Genomic DNA, 16913 nt, shown 5'->3' on the forward strand with positions numbered 1-16913 from the left:
GTGGGTGGGGTGTGCTAGTGCAACACTCCCCTTGTTTGAGTTGGGACCTCATCCAGCCTGGAGTGAGACAGGAGCCCATCAAGGTTTGTCCTTGTCTCTGCAGCCCTGGCTCTGGGGTTACAGACCTGTCTGCGGCCATCCTTGTTTTTTTTTTTTTAAAATATTTATTTATTTATTATGTATACAATATTCTGTCTGTGTGTATCCCTGCAGGCCAGAAGAGGGCACCAGATCTCATTACAGATGGTTGTGAGCCACCATGTGGTTGCTGGGAATTGAACTCAGGACCTTTGGAAGAGCAGGCAATGCTCTTAACCTCTGAGCCATCTCTCCAGCCCAGCCATCTCTCCAGCCCCCATCCTTGTTTTTTACATGAGTTTTGGGGATCCAATCTCAGGTCCTCCTGCTGTTCAACAGGTTCTCTTATCCACCAAGTCATCTCCCCATGATTTTGTTAGGGAAAGATTAATGCTATGTATTTGGAAATATATATCTTAATAACTAAATACGTTATACAAGGCTGAGTTTTCAATCAGATGGTAATTTTTAATCAATAATAAAGTTTGGGAAAATAAATTGATGTTATGTCCAGTCCCATTTTGAAATGTGGTCATCAAATTCAGATGCAATGCAAGTTTTTTTTGTATGTTGGCAAAGTTTGCTTTTATTTTTAGTCTTTGGCAGGGGCAAAAACACTTTGCATATCAATTTAATATTTTTTAAAGCTGTTTATTCATTGGCTTAAATTTACACTCTACTAGAGTCTTAGCTCTAACTTTCATAAAATAAATAGCAGTATTTAGACAGAATGTACGTATGAACATCTTTTTCCAAAAGCAAATGTAGATTTGTGGCATCAGAGCCTTCTAACCTGGTCATAGACCTGACAGGACACTGTACAGCTGGGAGCTTTCTGAACTCAGGGCAGCATATTTTATGGCTTTTCCCCACTCACTGTGTATATATGTGTGTGGTGTGTATTTGTGTGTATGTGTGTGTGCACGCATGTATTCAGCTCAGCTAGTCAGCTTGACCTTTGTCTACTTTATGAGTTCTAGGATTACAGAGGCTATCATGGCTGTCTAACTTTTACATGCATTCTCGGGATTTGAACTCCAGGCCTCTAACTTGCAGCACTGAGCCATCTCCTCAGGTCACTTGATGCACGTTTACTATGAATTAATCAGAACACGTCTTTATTTTCAAACTTTAACCTTATGCTAACAAGCTCAGTGTGCTCTTAAGTTTCAGTGACGTATTGAGACATTTAAATTAATGTGTATGTGTACCTTTAAAGAATATTTTTGTTCTTTGACAGTTCAATATATATATATATATATATATATATATAACATATCTTGATCACATCCACCCCAACTCTCCCCTCTCATTCGCCAACATGTCCCCTCACATTTACATAATTAAATGTGATGATGATGATGATGACGATAACCTACTGAGTCTTATTAGTGCTGCCTGCATACATATGGGTGTGATTAGTTCCACCAGAGCTGGGGAAACCTACAAATGATCACTACTCCAAAAAATGTCCTCATCCAACAGCCAACACCTGCCAGTAGCTCTTCAGCTAGGCGTGGGTCTTCATGAATTCTTCCCATCTGTGTTGGAATGTTAACTGGCTTGATCCTGTGCATGCCTCGTGGGTTCATATGCACACTGGCCTTCAGGTCTAGAAGATAGCATGTACAGCATTCCTTCCCATCCCCTGACTGTTTCACCTCCATCTTCTATAACATTTTCACTGAGCCTTGAGCATATATGTTCTTTACCATAAGATACTAAAGTAAACTAAGCATCTTCCACCTTGGCGATTGAGTACTCTGTAGGCTTTGATAAATATGCAGAGGTACAGTCTTTCGTGTGTATTTGTTTTGTTTCTTCTCCATACTGCCCTCCTTGAAAGGAAAATTTCCTCACGTCTCACATACTCAGCAGACTGACTGGGGAAGGGACCCTTGACCTCAGTGAAGAACAACTGTGGCAGATTGTGGTGGCCATAAAGAAACTTGGGAATCATTGCTCTTTGCTCTGGGGTTGGGATGAAGTAGTTGCCTCTGTGGCATCTGTCCTTTGCGTCTGCTCACTGGTGAATGTTCTGTGGGTGGTTGTTGCTGTCGTCAGGGTCTTCAACCACAGCAGTGCCCTCTGAGTAGCTTCTTGCCTTTCTGGCTTTGGTGAATCTGATCTTTGGAACCCAGCTATTGGCTCTGGTGGGACAATTTATGAAATGCCACAGAGTATCTTATGTTTTCAGATCTGCTTGTAAAATTAAGAATTAACTGAGACATAATTATATATTATTGATATTAGTAATCCCATTTTAAATTCAAGAAAAAGCAATAAAATTTTCCATGTGAGAGGCATTTTTCGAACATTGGGTGTTTAGTATGTGTCTTTTACATTCAGATCAGACTTCTTAGGGTAATAATATTCAGGAAAGAAAGGGAAGGGTTGGGCAGTGCTTCCCCTCCTAATAAATGCTCCTGTGCCAGGTTTCTCCCTGTGTATGGTGCCACCTGAGCAATTGCTACCTGCCACCTCCTGAGTTTTGGGCCACCTCTTGTTAAATTGCTGTGAGGGGCTTGCTTAGTTACAGGCATGGAATGAGGTAATCCTTTCCCACCTCTCATTCCTGAAGGGTGTGTCTGTCCAGTTATTACTTGTTCATTGAACCTGGAGCTTTAGAAACCAACGACAGTACAAGCTGTAATTATTGATGTCTGTTTCATTTCATCTGTAAGCTCTGGCATTTGATCAAGAAGTTAATATATCACGTTATCTCCAGGCTAAATGTCTCAGCTCTCGAGGTTTTATTATTTGATGGATAGTGTACAATTGTATTTATTTGTAAGGTGGATGATACTAGAAGCGATTGTGGATGTCACAGGGAGTGGTGAAGCAGTGAAGCTTGAGTCCCTTTGGATTCCTACCCTGGTAATATCTGAGAAACATTTCTTGAACACCTCCTCTCTTTTCCCTCTGAAGTGATTCTGGTACACGCGAAGATGAGTTAATGCAATCTAATAGAGAACACTATAGACTAAATCTTAGACATTGCATGGTTGTTAGTGACTCAGCAGCTTTGCCGAACACAGAAAATAATCCATATGTGGTACCTTAAGTAATCCAGGCCTGCAGGTTGTAGTTACTGGTTATCCATCACATGTATTCACGAGGTGAAGGCAAGAGGATTTGAAAATCAAGTTTATCCTTTGCTATGTGATGAGTTCAAACTATCTGCTCGGGGTACATGAAACCCTGTCTTTAAGTTACGGTGTGAATGAAGACACGATCATAGAAAAGCTCAGTTTTGGAATATGACTTCAGGCTCTGGGCACACACGGGCTGCAGACACTCTGGCCTCTGTGGAGTGTCCTGAGCTTATACTGGAGAGTTGTTGAGAATAGCATGTAGAGTGTAGCACAGGACCAGGCATGGATAAGCACTCGGTTACCAGTTCAGATTCTCTGTTCCTTTGACGTGGTCAGTGCACGTATGAACTTCTCGGACCTTCAGGATAATCAGGCCCTCATGACCGACTCCCTTGCATTCCAGGTAAGAGCTGTTTCTCTGGAACTGTCTGAACCACATCTCAGACTTTGCCACAAAGAATTCCACAGTGCTAAGTTCCTGTGTTGAACTAAGGAAAGGACTGCCTTTGGAGTCAGCTCTTAGTTTATATATTCAATATGATTGTATAAATTAAGTTTATATGGATTGTACGGATTTTATAAATGTGCACAAATATAGCATGTAATACGTGCTCCGTCAGTGCAAGTTCTTGTCCCCAAGTCTATGGCCCATGGTCTCACAGGCCTTTTACTTTCAATGCTGCATCTGCAGGACTTTTCCCACTGTCTCATGTACCACGCTTTCTCTTTTTGGGCTACCAACCAGCTCCCAGGTCATGACATGGAAACTTCTTATTACTTATGAATGAATGGTCAGCCTAGCTTAGGCTCTTTTCTGGCTAGCTCTTTTAAAGTAATCGTGTCTATCTACCTGTTGCCTCAGGGCTTTTTGCTTTTCTTTCCTTCTGTCTGTCTTTCACTGCTGCTCATGTCTGGCTGGTTTTTCTTCCCCCAGGTGTGTCCCCTCTTTCTCCTAATTCTCTTCCTTTTTCTTCTTCCTCTTCTTTCTTCCAAGCCTAGATTTCTCTTCCTACTTATTCTCTGTCTGCCAGTCCCACCTATCCCTTTCCTGCCTTGCTATTGGCTGTTCAGCTCTTTATTATACCAATCTGGTGCCTTAGGCAGGCAAGCTGAAACACATCTTTACATAATTAAACAAATGCAGCATAAACAAATGTAACACCTGGTTACACAGTTAAAGTGATATTTGGCAGCATAAACAAATGTAACACGTCTTTGCCTAGTTAATGTAATATTCCACAACATTTTCATATGTGGCAAGTGTTTAATAAATATTCACTGATAGATTTAATTGACCAAGGAACAAAAAGATTCTTTCATTTTACCTGTCCAGAGATATTTCTGCACTAAATCGTCCTTAATATATATTTCTGAAAGCAGAGATAATACAGAATGCTGTTTTCTCATCTCCTATGTTGCTGATTTTTGAGCTGAAGAAGGTTATAGAGCTTTTCTGTAGGGAGGTATGCATGTGGCCATAAATACTAATTCGCACAGTTAGTCCTGACATATCTTTAAGTTTCTCACATCTGTGGAAATACTTGTTTTAGCACACTTGGGTTTTCAGGCTACACTGTAGCTAACAATTTGGCTCCTATGTACTTTCCCCTGCTCAGCAAGCCATCTTGGACAATCACTCTGAAACTGTGTTCTAGTGTAGGGCACATAAGACCCACTTTCAGTCACATTAGGACCTAAGGACAGCAAAGGTAAAGTAGTTTGGGGATTTTGAGACTCATCATGATCATCAAGACAAACTAATGTAAATATTGTAAGAATTATTACCCGTCCACTCCCCACCCAGGCTAAGAGTGGGGCAGCTGGCCCTCCCCTTGCTAGCTTTGGCACTCTGTTGATCTGGCCCTGCCCCTCTACAGGACAGTGTTGGAAAACTGCCCTTGTGGCATGGGCATGGAAGAGCTGGCCCTGATGGCATGAGCTGTGAGCATGCGGAGCTGGTCCTGATGGCATGAGCTGTGAGCATGGGAGAGCTGGTCCTGATGGCATGAGCTGTGAGCATGGGAGAGCTGATCCCACCACTTGCCATCCAGCTGCTGCAGCCAGGAGAGCTAGTCCTGCCCTTCTCCTGGGACCATCAGGAGAGCTGGCCCTCGGTACAGGTGCAGGAGAGTAGGCGGGCTAACCTGCTCAGCTATCACCCAGGTCCAGATCCAGGACTTTTGAGCTGGCAAACCCCAACATCCACCCCATCTAAGAACTGCTGGAGCCTGTGAAGGGGCTGGTCCGCAGAAGCAAAGCTGCCGGATCTCCATGACACAGGGCAACAACAGGACATCCCGGAGGATCCAGCACTGATAGTGTAGCAGAAGCCAGAGACCTCCATCAGACCAATGTCTAATTGCAGTGAACATTCACTGTTAAAGCTGTTTGGGCAAAAGCTATGTGACACACTGCAGTTACCATGGCTAGGTTTTTATTATTTTTTAATTTTTTGTCTTCATTTGGTGGGGAGGTTGCAAGGACAGAGAGCAGATATGGAGGGATGGGGAGATGTGTGGGATTGGGGTGCATGGAATAAAATTCACAAGGAATCAATAAAAAGTAAAAAATAAGTCTTCTTTCTTATTGTCTATGTTTACAGTCTTAAAAATTCTCAGTGTACTTAGTGTACTTTTCTCTCCTTTTTTTTTTTTCGTTTTCTCATTCTCTAGTTGTAAAAAATTCGACTGTCAGAAAATTAAGAAACTGAGCATTCAAGACTTTCCTGGAAGGAAGGAAGATGAGGCAAACAACCAATCAATTATCTTGTTTGACCTCCAAAAATATTTAAGAGGATTGGTCATTGATCAACAGGAGGAGAAACCAAAGGGGTGGGGAGAAGGATGCGTACCCTAAGTAGTGCCACCCGAAGGAAGATCTGGAGAACCCACCCAGAGTTCTAGAAAGGTGTCAGCAGTAGAATATTCAGGAATTAAGCAGTGTGTGTTCTCCATTTGGGGTTGAACAAGGAAACATCCGCAAGACAAAGAATGGAGTTGTTTGGGCCCAGAGGGAATTTTCATGCATTGTACACTGTCCAGGGGCTGCAGGAGGATTACAGCCACCAACGTGGCTTCTTTAGAGTGAGGCAGCAAACAATGTCTAGTGGTTGCTAAGCAACCATTAGCCCATCGCTGCCCTTTCCCATTAAACATTATCTGCCTTCTTAGATTGTTTTAATTTACTTTTAAGCAGGAAAGGTAACGCAGCAGAATCACCAGTGCAACTAACAATGGAAATGTGAAGATTTTGTAAAGGTTAGATCACTCTTGTAAGGGGTAGTGACAGTTGACTGGGACCTTAAAGCATCCACCTGTCCTTGGACTGGAAAAAGAAACACACACACATGCACAAACACACGGTGAGGGGTGGGGAATGATTATGTCTCTGATATTGTGAAACTCAAGCCTGAGTCTGAACAATCTCTGTCCTCAGCCCACAGTGTCTCCTCCGGTACAGAATGGTTAATGGTAGGCAACATGGCATTCTGGCTCAGTCAGCTCTGTAGACACCTGAAGCCATAGCTAGCTTTCACAGATCTGAGAAGAATGTAGAAATAATACCTGTCTGTATCAAGAATACTTTTGGGCGTGTAAAGAGTGAGAGTACCTGTTAGGAAAGAAGCATTGTTACTTAGGAACCTATTTGCATTCTAGTTTTAGAAAGACATTATAAGGGAAAACTGGGATGACCAGCAAAAGTATACATACAGTCAGAATTAGAAAAGAACTCCTAGTCTGTCAGTCATGCACCTTGCTCATAACCTATGCTTTTAAATATCAGTGGGTTCACCATTTTGCTCATGGATCCCTTCTTGGAAGGGATTCTGGGCGAGATGATGGTTGATCACATGGGCTGGATATTAAGAAATGTATTGCCATACACATGAAGTTAACGCCTTGATTGTGACATGTTAGATGACGGTGAGTTGGGAAGGGTGTGTAGACAACTGTGTTCCGATTCTGCTTTTCCTACTTCTGTGACCTTGGACAAGTTTTTTGTGTTCTTCGTCTGTAAGTGAGAATAATAACTACTTTGTGAGGGCTGTCCTGAGAATTTAGCGACAATTATGGATGTTGATCACTATTAATACAATTACTACCTGATCGTTGCTGTTTCTGTGTCTGATTAGTATTCAGGTAGCCCTTTCAGTTTTCTCTTTCCAACATGCCATCTGAATAGGAAGAGTACAACACAAGAAATTTGTAGAACTTTTCAAGACTAAACTCATATAAATGGCAAAACCAAAGCCCAAAGTTGGACTAGGGCTGTATTATTGTCCTATCCTTGTCCTTGGCAAACTAGGTTTTCAGAGAATAAGGAAAAAGAAGGTCTGTGAAAATCACACATCTACATGAAATTTAAAGTTTCTGTGATCTTCTGCTGTGCCAATGAGTCATAAGACTGGAAGACCCCACCCAGCAAAACAATGACAACGACAGCGGAGTCATGTGGTTAGATTACCATGGTTGCCAGGCAAACCACATCAGGTTACTGTCTCACTGGTGAGCAGGCGTGACTTCTGTAGAGTCGTCTATACACATGCATGTGAAGCTCTGTAGGTTACTAGATGCCAAAGAGGACTGGCTGGTTGGTGTGGCATGGTCAGGAGAAGTAGAAAAATCAGAGGCAGATGATCTTGGTGTCTTGATTCAGCGAAAGCAGAAATTTTTAGTTATCTGATCATTCAACACACCCTTATTCCTACATACCGATTTTCTAGGCACCAATTGTCCTAGGATAGGATAGTATAGGATAGGATGCAGCCTTTTCTACAGTCATTTTCCTTTTGCAGCTTGCAGCCTAGTGCAGAAGAATGATTTCACCAAAGGATCACCCAGCACCCACAAAGATTTAAAAAAACTGGGCTGGAGATATGGCTCAAAGGTTAAGGGCACTGCCTGTTCTTCCAAAGGTCCTGAGTTCAATTCCCAGCTGATGAGATTTAAGGTCAATTTTGTTATATGTATATGCATATTTCTGCTATTGCTTAAGATATTGTGATTGTGTAGTTCATTAAAAAATGTAATGTATAATTAAGAAATATAGGTTAATGGATAATCATCAGTAATAGTCAAGCTTGTAGTCATGTTAGTTAGATTTTCTAGATATATAGAGATACATTTCAGTTAGATAGACATTCTTCATATCTTTCAAAGATTATAGAATATGGCATTTAATGTTTTAATAACTTAGGGTTTTTCATGACAATGAGACAATCTGCTCCTGGCAGCACCAATCTACTTCAAGAGGAAGATGGGCATCGAAGAGGATCCTTATGGAGTTTGATAGCCATTTGGGCAAGAAACTGCTCTTGCCTGGACTATTGCATAAACTGGACACAGAGAACCCACAGAGAGAGGACTGCTAAACTTGCCTAAAGGTGAGATGGTCTTTCGGGGTTCCTGATTCATGAAAGAGTCTGCAAGACATTCTTCGGGACAAGCAGATAGTGACTGCCTTTGAAATTTCCTGCTTTGTGGAAATGTCTGCTGGAAACTATGGGCCTGTAGGCCGAAGATGGAGGCCCCAACAGTACAGAGGAACTTTGGGTGACTGTCCAGGCAGCAAGATGTCTCTGTCATTTCTAGAGTTTTAAAAGTTGCTTACTTTTTGTTTGCTTAGGTAATATTGTATTCTTCTGGAGTCTTTGATGGAGTTGAAGAATAGATAGACAGTTATAGTTTTCCATTGTTATGATAAAAGATAAAATAGGTATAAATATTGTAACTGTAATTCTTGCTTGATAACTGTTTTGTTAGATGTAATTTTGCTATGTTAAAGTTAAAGCCTTTTTTTGTTTAAAGAGAAAAGGGGGAAGTGATGTGGGAATGTCATAAATCAATCTGTTGATTTCATTGGTTAAGCAATAAAGAAACTGCTTGGCCCTCATAGGTTAAAACATAGGTGGGAGGAGTAAACAGAACAGAATGCTGGGAGGAAGAGGAAGTGAGCTCAGACTCGACAGCTGCTCTCTGGAGCAGAGACGCCATGCTCCCCTCTCCTGGGCAGACGCTTGCAATGAAGCTCCGACCCAGGATGGACGTAGGCTAGAATCTTCCCGGTAAGCGCACCTTGGGGTGCTACACACAGATGATTAGAAATGGGCTAAATTAATATGTGAGAATTAGCCTAGAAGAGAATGGGCCAAGCAGTGTTTAAATGAATACAGTTTGTGTGTTGTTATTTCGGGCATAAGCTAGCAGGCGGCCGGGGTGCTGGGGATGCAGCCCCGCCGCTCCTATTACTACACCCAGCAACCACATGGTGGTTCACAACCATCTGTAATGAGGTCTGGTGCCCTCTTATGGCCTGTAGGCATATATGCAGACAGAATATTGTATACATAATAAATAAATAAAATATTAAAAAAAAGATTTAAAAAACTATATCTGGGATAAATGTTATAAAGGTGCCTGTGCTTCCAGAAGGGATTTCAATGATTAGGAAGGAGCTAGGACTTCACTGAGGAAATGGGAATGGAATTTGACTCTAGAACGTGAGGAGGAGAAAGAAGAGGAGGATTCTATACAGAGGCGAAGGACTTGTAGTGAGAGAGAGGAGGGACCTCTGTTGAGTAACCAGTCCAGCCTTTTTGTAGTACATCTGTGCTGAGTAACCAGTCCAGCCTTTCTGTAGTACATCTCTAAAGGCTACATGGCATTGACACTCAGAAATCCCACGATTGCTCAGAGATGTGGCCTAACGTCTAGATCCACATGCCTCTGCTCTCCGTGATTGTTAGCTTTGCCACGTCATCAGTCTCTGAAGACGCTGCTTGTGGCACTGCCTGGCACCTCTCTGTACATCTGCCATTTAATCTTGACAGTGTGAACGAGTCACAGCTTTTTTTCCTTCTGTTGTTGAGGAGCTTTGACTTGGAACTTTTCTGTGTTAGGAAAATGTATCTGGAAAGAGCTGAAGCAGGCTGAGAAATTGGGCCCCAGGAAAAGCATCCTAGACTTCTGGACACTTGAACATGCCTCCTTTCCCTTCCCAGAAGGCAGACTTGCTATCTTTGTAAAAATATGTTGCTCCTCCAGCTCCAGTGTCCTTTGGGTGCCATGAATACAGCTGAGTGGAAAATTACCCCTATGAGCATCATCATCCTTCATATATATTTATAACCATCATTTACTTAAAACAACAGATTACCAATCTCTGGGTCTATATTCCTCTGTTTGACAACGTTAATTGAGTAATTAAAAATGACATTTAAGATCGCTCAAAGTTTTTGTCTCATCCTTAAGCTTTACATAATGTATGCATGGTGGCTTTCTTTCGAGCGTGGTTCCGTTCTTTAAAGCAGTGGTTCTCAACCTATGGGTCACGACCCCCTTTGGGGTAACATATCAGATATTCTGCATATCAGATATTTACGATTCATAGCACCAAAATTATAGTTATGAACTATCAACAAAAGCAGTTTTATGGTTGGGAGTCAGCACAACGGTAAAGGAACTGAATTAAAGGATTCAGTAGCATTAGGAAGGCTGAGAACCTCTGCTCTAAAGGGACGAGGCAGGTAACACAAAGGAAAGATAAGGGTGGAACAAGGATTGCAGAGGATTCACGGGGTCACTTAGACTAGATGTTCGATTTTAAGAAGCCATGAATTCAACACAGAGCAAAGAGTATATTTGAAGTTTGGAGGGAGGAAAGGAAAGAGGGAGATGATGTAATTATAATCTCAAAAAAATAAAAAAAAACCATAATTTAAAAAGAAACTCAAACAGCCAGGTATGTATGAAAGTTCTCAGTTTTGAAATTTTGCCACGGTTGGCTACTAGGATGAAGATAATGGATCCACATGTTTTTAGAGGACCTCTGTTTTCAGAGAATCAGAAAGTTTGTTTATTGTGTTTATTCTGTGGTTTCTCTCTGAATCTATTCTTTGCCTACACTACTTGTAAACCATGAGAGCCACAAGCTGACCGTGATGACAAGGTAGTGTTCAGATTTTAACAAAACTCATAAAAACAAGAAGGTAGTGAAACCACTTGATAGTCAAAGCATGAACGTTAGCATTCAAGTGGTTGGGGGAGGCACCAATTTCTGTACATGAACATTATCAGCATCTGTGCTGCAGAAAAAGCAGTAAGGCATCTGATGGACCAGAAAAAACCTCCAAGTAGTCACCGCTATGTTCAGGAAAGCAAAAGTAGACAACTCAGAGACAACACGGGTAAGAAAGTCCAGAGCTGTCAGGCCCCTAGGAGCTCACAGAATAATCCACAGGGCTCCCTTCAGGATAAGTCCCGGCAGAGGAAATCAAGTTGGATAGGACAGAGACTGAAGCACCCTAAAACCATTTTCCAGAGAGTGAGCTAGAAAAAGAGCCACAACTCTGGTTGTGGAAAAGTCATTATATTAAGGGTTATCTCATTTTGACCGCAGACTGTTTTCATTTTTAGTGTATTAAGATTTTTGGTACATTTTCTAGAATAGTTCAGCAAATCATGTCTACTCTCTCCCCATGTCAGGCCAGGTTTTCCCACCTGCTCTTACCTCAGTTCATTGTCTCCTGGGACCAGACTCTCACTCCAAGGAAAAGGCTGCAGTAGCTGAGGCTATTCACACCTAGATGTGACTGACAACATTTTTTATCCATCTGTACATCCACAGAGCTCTTCTGCCCAGCTCTGAGGCACAGGTTCTTCAAAGGGAAGTTTCTAGTCAAGAAGAAAGAAAAGGTCCTTAAAAAGTTTGACGCTCCCTGGGAGTTGATCAGATCAGACTTGACTCTGCCTGCTAGGGAACCGGCTTCTTCCACTGAGGCCTCCCTCCTAGGTTCATCACTGTGTTTGGATCAAAATATTGCAGTGGGTTCTGATACTTTGGAAGATTAACATTGAGTATCTGCTGGTTGTCCTCATCCTTGTTAGACCCCGAGTGTCTGGAGCATAGAGCCTCCAGGGTTGCTAGCTGGTCTCTTGCTGTCTACATGAGCCTCTAAGAATGGCTCTGTCAACTAGTCACAAAGCTCTTGACCACCCAGGGTTTCTGGTGGGAATGGGTGGAGAGTGTCCAGTCATAACCCCTGTGTATTAAGATTCTCTAGAAGAACAGAACTGATAGAATGAATAGGTTAGGGTTAGGGTATGAAAGGAATTTATTAGATAAGAATGAGTAGTCCTACAATAGCTCTCTGCACACTAGAAAGGCTGGGAAACCCCATAACTTCAGTATATGAGACTGAATCCTCTATAGTCCCAGTCTGGTACTAAAGGCCTGGAGGATTCCTGGATAACCCCTGGTCTTCAGCCCACATTGGAAAAGCAAAAGCTAGATTCTGACATCAGCTAAAGTTGGTAGCAGCATCAGGAGAGACAGACTCGTCAGCAATAAGTGAAGGTAGGCAGGCCAGGAAGTACTGCTTTTCCTGTGGAAATTTGTATGTTTGTGCTGCCACCAGAAGGTGTCACCCACTCTAGAAGAGTGTCTTCCTCTTCCAATTCTTGGAAATGACTTCACACACCAATTCAGAGGCATGTGTCTTGGTTGATTCCAGATCAAAAAATCTGACATACGATATGAACTATGCAATCTGGATGTGTAGACCATAGAGGTAGACTAGCAGCCTTCTGAGTCATGATCCTGCCTATGAACCCTAGAGAGAGAAAGTCTGGCTTTCAGACACAGGCTGGAATCTACTAGAGGCCAGGATGTGTCTCCCCTAGGAAGTCTTCCTGCCTAGGGAGCTCTCTGTAATCCCTCTACTCTGGATTTTAATGCCTGGACCACTGTCCTTAGCCCAGGCCTCTTTTCTCTTGCTCAGGGCATTGACATATTGCCTATGGATACCCTTACATTGCTCCCCTCTTAGCCAGAGATCCAGATTGGGTGTGCATCTCTAAATCATATACATCCTCTGAGCAGCTACCCCTCCTCCAGATGCTCTCCCTGTCCCCATGTCCTGGCTGGGTGGCCCTCTCCTATGTAGCTACATTATCCCATACCTCTTCTCATAAACCTTGACCTATTTTATGGTACTTAATTTCTTGCTTTGTCTTCCTTGGCAGACCTCAAACTCCAGAAGGGCCAGCCTATAGCGAGTCTTTCTCTGTCCTGTTGCGGGAGGTCCTCCCGCTCCTCCAGCCTATAGCCGCTGAGATACCAGCCCATTGGGGTGTGGTCTCTCTCCCTTTAAAAAAGCGGCCACTTCCCTCTCCTCTCTCTCTTCACTTCCTGCTCCTCCGGTGACTAGACTCCCTTCCTGGTTGCGCAGAGGGCTGTTGTCTGGGACGGTGATCTGTAAGTTTTTTCCCCTTTAAATAAATACCACCCTATTAATCATAATTCCATACTGGTGTGGCATTGTTTGTGACTTACGCCTTCACTGTCCCACTGGTCAGCTCTCATATCATGACATGGAGACTTATTATTAATTATTAAAGTTCATCTGATGGCTTAGGCTTATTTCTAACTAGCTCTTATAACCTTAATTAACCCATTTCTATCAATTTACTTTCTGCCCCGTGGCTTTATCACCTTATCTCCGTATTGCCCATCCTGCTTGTGCATTTGGCTGGCAACTCCCCCTTCTTCTTCCCAGTATCCTTCATGCCTGGAATTCCTGCCTATCTATTGGCCATTTAACTTTTTTATTAAACCAACCAGAGTGACACATCTTCACAGTGTACGAAAATATTACTTCACAACACCAGCCCTTACCCTCTTTTCTGCCCAGTTGCTCCCAGCCTCAAGCTCAGGGCAGGGCTTCTAAGCCGTGCCTCACAGGTGTGTGCTCAGTAGGATGAATGGGTGAGGCAGGTAGCTTGCATGGTGGTTCATGGTGCTGCCCAACTCACAGGCTGGCTTCAAAGGCATACCCCAAAAGCAAAATAAAAGATAATTTGACCAACACTTTAATAAAATTCCCAAGGGAATTATAGTTTGGGCTGGGGCTGCGCTTTGTTTTATTTTTTTTGGGGGGGGGACCAATAATTTAAAACCAAACTCTAAGCAGTACCTTTGAAATTCATGCATAGGCAATGAGGAGACTCAGAGTTTCATTTCTCTCTTCTGCAGTCTTAGTCTAGAGGTTTTTTCCTACAGCTGTTCTCAGATGTCACACTCCATTAACCCTTCAGTGTGCTATTGGTCAGTCATCCCGTCAATATAGAAGAAACTGTGGTGGGGAATAAGAGTCATTGGGGCCATTCTGGAGGCTGGCTCTATCACTCAGGTATGAGATACTTGTCTAACTACCTTATTGGCTATTATTGAAAGTACTCATCACAAGTATTCATCCACCCAAGCTTTCCAACCATTCTGTGGGGTGGGTACCGTTGTCCCCATTTTATAAATGAGAAAACTGAGGTGCTAGGTGTTTAAGCAATGGCTAAGCATACGTCATTCAATTAGTGGGAGGAACCCATCACTGAAATTCAGTTAGTTCATCTTTATAAGCCGTACTTGTCAGGACTGTATTGTTCTGCCCTTAAGTCATAATAAATTCTGCTCCCATGGCTGTTGTGCAATTGTTTGTGGGAGTAAGAAAGAACCTATCAAAGATAAAAGGGAGCCTACGTAGTAGAGCCGGTTTATGTGCCTCTAAGAATAGTGTGTTACAGAGTCTGGGAGCCCCTGCTGTGCACAAGATCACAGTGTGCATGAAACTTGAGTTCCCTATTCCAGCGGTGGCGGTCTTCCCGCTTTCCACTGTGGCCATGAACACCACAGCATGGCTTCTGACCAGCCCAGAGATGCCACCACTGCACTTTCTCAGGAATCTCGCACTTCCTTGGCAAAAGAATACGATTTACTTTTCCCTTTAAATACACTTTCTAAGCCAGTCTCTTGATGGGATCTGCTCTCTGTCACTAGGGAGTGCAGACAGGCAGGACTGTTTCACTACCTTTGTTTGCTGTGTGTCGGGCTAAAGATTAGAAGTGAAAATACACCTTGTTCAGAAGGACCAGACCCATGTGTTTGATCCCAGAGGAACTTATGTGGCTCCAGAAGAAAACAACTGGATTTCTGAGTTGTGCTTACTTCTGTGACCCTGAAGTAGAGCTGGGCTGGCATGGACCAGTTGGAGATGGACTTGGTTGAAGTTCTGCAGGTGGCTACACCAGGGTCAATCCACCTCCTTCTGGAACCCTGTTGACTCAAAAGAGGCAGTATGCCAGTCTTCAAGAGGGGAAGCACCAGGGTTTGTCAAAGAGAAATATAAAGTGTGACTCAAAGCAGGATGCGGGTGTGGGGAGAAGAGCTTGGGAGAATGGGCAGTGGGAGAGCTGCCATTTTTGCTGCTCTGGCTTCCCAGCCCCCTCCCCCTTTTGGCTCAGGAGGTGACTGAACATGTGGCTCACAGCTGACTCCTGCCGGCCCTTAGATAAACGACGAGAAGACAGGTGACACCTGGGCACCTTTTTCCAATTCTGTGTGTGTAGGGAACGGACCAGATGGTCTTACTCCTCCTCTACCCCCGTGCAGTCATTTTCCAATGAGAGGAGAAACAGTGTGGGTGTGGGTGTGGGTGTTCAGAGACAGGAAGTGGTGTGTTTAAGCAAGTTTGTTCTGCTAAGTAAGTGTCAACGGTCATAGGTACTGTTTCTCTCTTGATTCCCAAAGCCTTCTGGTTATGGTCTGATCAAGGACTCCTTGAAAGTCAGATATAGGTTGCATCCGACTGCATAAAGCTAAGTTTATCCTAAGGACAATCTTTTGAGATGAGTGTGTATTAGTCCCATCTTACAGACAGGATACTGGTGCACTGATAGCTATCCTCTCTGAGTCTATTCAGTTGTGTAAGTGCTTGCTGTCCGTGTGAATTCTGCTCCACAAACTGGGACCCACTTAGTGTCCCATTTATAATCCCAGTGCTTAGGAGCTCGATAGGGGATGTTTGGAGCAAGCTGACTACCTAGATAAATCAAATCATGTGAGAAACCCTGCTTCAGGAAGACACCTGCCACTAACCTCCAGCTTCTACAAACACATGCACGCACACCTGCATATGTGTGACCCACCACGTGAACATATATACACACATGCATACATACATCATACACATGCAAAAAAAGAAGAAGAAGAAGAAGAAAAGAAAACCAAGGTTGAACTTCATATAGGTATAGCTATCCCAATTCCCTAGGATGGTTTTTGGATCTCTTAGCAGATACTGAATATTGATGGACGTTTCTGTCCTGCCCGGATCCACAATCATTCAGTCCCAAATAAACACACAGAGGCTTATATTAATTATAAACTGTTTGGCCTATTGCTTAGACTTATTACTAACTAGCTCTTACAAATTAAATTAACCCATAATTCTTATCTGTGTTTAGCCATGCCTTTTCTTAGTAAGGCATTCTCATCTTGCTTCCTCTGCATCTTGCTTGCGACTCTCTCTCTCTCTTTCTCTGCCTTTCCTCTTCCCAGAATTCTCTTAGTCTGATTGCCCCACCTATGCTTCCTGCTTGGCTACTGGCCAATCAACATTTTATTAAACTAATAAACTAATATGGGTGACAAATCTTTACACTGTACAAGAGCATTCTCCCACAGCACTTCCCCTTTTTTTTCAAAACAAGAACTCTGAATCTAACCTCCTTTGTTTAGCTTTTCTCCTGATCATTATCCATAACAACTCGTGACCAACACTTTAAACAAAGACCAACATCCATAATCCATTTTTGGGGAATGTGGGCGTAGTTTTCCAGGCTACTTCCTGCTGACTGGGGGCACTGATAATCTTACAGGGATCTAAAGAAAATTTAGGATTATGGTCTTGTC

Source organism: Microtus oregoni, unplaced genomic scaffold (genome assembly GCF_018167655.1).
Source record: "Microtus oregoni isolate MIOR12 unplaced genomic scaffold, Mior012 000012F_ref0000307, whole genome shotgun sequence".
Taxonomy (NCBI): Eukaryota; Metazoa; Chordata; class Mammalia; order Rodentia; family Cricetidae; genus Microtus; species Microtus oregoni.